The following is a 3397-nucleotide window of genomic DNA, read 5'->3' on the forward strand; positions in this document are numbered from 1 at the left end:
TTAAGCACTTTGAAAAATATCATAATTAGACAGGGTTGGTAAGTTTTTGACAATCGATGGTTTAATCCGGTTCTATTTACAGTGACGAAGACGATGGCACGTCACAAACGATGAAATTAACAAGAGAAATGAAATTTTCTATCCCTAAAAGAGATAAAAAAATTGACAATATTTAGTTGGTCCCCGTAATCAGCAAAAATTAGAGAGATTTTTCGATTCTATTACAGAGGGCGGAAAAGGAAGTCTGAAATTGAGAAACTCTTGCAAAATGCAACAGGATTGCACACGTGAGTCAAAAATCCTTACCACTGAATCCAGCTCATTATACGCAAATGCGGACCAGCAAGTATTTCGTCAAACATGTAAAACAAATAGTGTTTTTATACACTACAGACCGGCGGTACGCCGAAATAGATTGGGGTTGAATTAATTGTGAAAACGTTGAATGGGACAATGTCTTTTTACATAATTTGTAGCCAAAATCAACATTTCGGAAAAGGGAAAATTAAGCACTTTTTAATAACACCCATGGAAAAAAGCACCTTTAAGAGCATTTAATAAACCATAATAAGCACCTTTAAAAAACACTACGCATCCTGTTTAAAGTTGTGTGTAATCAGACACAAAAAAATACTTTCCCAGAATAAACATTTTTAAAATTTTTTTTCCGACAAATGTAGTTTTTTGACCCTTGAAGTGTGGGGAAAGGGGTAGCAAATATGGTCCCAATAATTTATTAAACAAGAGAGCGATAAAAAGTTTTGACCCGGTTTTGATAATTTCACTTTTTGCGTATTTCGCTTTATCTCTGGAAATTGCTAAGCAAATCAAAAAGTCTTAGCACATAAATATAAAATTCAATTACCCGAATAAAATTCCATGTAAAAATAATAATAATAATTATTATTTATTTCATCTAGTGAAGGGAATTCGTGTATTTTATTGTTAAGTATATACTTCTCAACGACAAAAAACATAATTTAAATGAAATTGGTGTCATCTCAAGAAATCAAGTTTATAATTTATTAACTCGGAAACTATTCGATCTACTTCGCTCAAATTTTGTATTTGAATAGTTTTAAAATGGAGTAAAAATTTGTAAACATTAAAGTTCAAAAATAATTCGACTACTTTTAGATAAAAGCCGACCGGCCTGTGTAGGGGGCAGGGAACTGTTCTTGAATCAGAAGGGTTCTGGGTTCAAATCCCGGGCAAGGCATGGATGTTCTTTCCTTCTCTGTACAATCTGTCCTCACTGACGTTGGCCCACCTAATATGGTGCCCTTGAAAGAGAGGCCAACAAAATCGCCCTGCATATGTCTAAATTGACGAATGTTAACACGGGTGGGAAATGTGGAAAAAGAAAAAACTTTTAGATAAAATAATTATAAATTCTTTTAAAATGAAATTATCTTTAGATTAATGAACTTTATAATTGTGTACAAAATTGTTTTGATTCACTTAAAAATTTCTCCTGCATTAGTGAAATGTGCAAAAAGTGAAATCAATATCCTAACTTTGGACTGCCCTGTTGCCTAAACTATTGTGACCAATTTGTGATTTAGGCCAGCTAACATCCATATTTTGAGAGTCAGAATTTCTAATTAGCGAAAATGAGATATGTTTATTCATAGAAAGTACGTTTTGTTTCTTATTTCACAATAAATTATACCATTAAATATCATCTGCATTAATTAGCACATTTAAGATTTGACTTTTGAATCTATAAGACTTTTAATTTAATAAGATTTGAATCTATATAACTTTTGAGTTTATAAGAACTGAGCATCAAAAACTACTCAAGATTAGTTTCAAACTTATGTATGGTCTATCTTGTTTTGTTTGAACATTTTGTTTTTAAGAGAAGAGCTTGTTTTCACTTGAGATATTCATGCTTTCCTACTTGAGAAGTTGTATATTTAGTCTAATTAATTTGTGTTGATATTTGTCTTAAAGTTCTGTGCAGAATTTTGCAGTGATACTGATTAATTGCTGCTGATTCACCCCCCCCCCCCCNCCCCCCCCATATGAAGAGTGAGTATTCAGCTCTAGTTAATTAATAAAACACTAAATAAACAATAATTATCGTCAAAATTTATACAATAACGTTTTGTTATTAATTAAGTGAAAATATCACTTTAAATTATGTTTGTATTTTAGTACTTACTTTTTTCAAGGGTAGATGTCACATGACATCTAGATCATCATTCTGCCAATAAAGATGTTTGTGTTTTAACGTAGTACTGTAATTATTGTTATCAGTATCATTACAGTTAGCAAATATTATGATAAAATGAATGTCACAAAAAAAGAAAAGGAAGAAAAAACGAAGTAGACAAGTAAAGAAGACGTATACACTCTATTATTAATTTTTCTTATGAATTAAAATTCTCTGATTCATGACTGCAACAGTCTTCTAAGTATTGCTGTTATAAAAGCCATTCCTTTTCAGTCAAATATTAAAGATGCCTAGCCTAGGATGTTTCATATTAATGTTTAATTGTACTTAACAAAATTAAGCAGTCTATAACTCACAGTGTTATTACACTGCTTTAATTTAATGAGGAACTGATGGAGACTTAATTTGCATATAAATAATGGATGTTATTGTAAAATTCTTCTCTTTTTTCATTAAGTTTGTTGCTGACAAGCATATTTTTCATTTTATTTTTTAAAACTTTATATAGAAACAGGGTTGCAAAAAACCCGGGTTTTTCATATTTTATTGGGTTTTTCTTCAAAAGAGGGGGCAGGGATAAGTACCTTAATTTAAAAAAGCTTATTTTATTATTAATAATTAAGTTTAATTTTATGAATTGACTTAACACATAGGTAATTAATAATTAATAGTACAAATAAATAGTCTGAAAAAAGTTTCTTCTGAACATCATGATACAAAATGTTACATGTACTCACATACATCATACATTTGAAACTTATTTTAACACAGGATTACTTTTTATTTTAATCTTAAAAAATATTTGAGAATTTTTTTTTTGCATAGAAAGCGAATAAAAGGCATTGACTAATCAATGGCCATACAGTCAAATCTAGTCAGCAAGGTGACTCTCCAGTCTCCAAACACAGTTTTTTCACCATAGGTTCATTTTTTAGGCTGGACTACATACACATTTCAATACATTCACTCAATACACACATTCAATAGCTCTTGAATATAACAGAGGATAAAAAAGAAATCAATTTTCAAAAAACCCACTTTAGGGTGGGTTTTACTTGGCTTTTCAGAGTGGGTTTTACCCAGCAAAACCTGGGTGGGTTATACTGGGTAGGTGGGTTTTTTGCAACCCTGTTTAAAAATCATCTTACATGTGATTTTTGGCTTCAGAAATCGAAACATAAAAAGAGTCTTGGTAACCATGTCAAAAGTAATACAATC

Source organism: Parasteatoda tepidariorum, chromosome 6 (genome assembly GCF_043381705.1).
Source record: "Parasteatoda tepidariorum isolate YZ-2023 chromosome 6, CAS_Ptep_4.0, whole genome shotgun sequence".
NCBI classification, from domain to species: domain Eukaryota; kingdom Metazoa; phylum Arthropoda; class Arachnida; order Araneae; family Theridiidae; genus Parasteatoda; species Parasteatoda tepidariorum.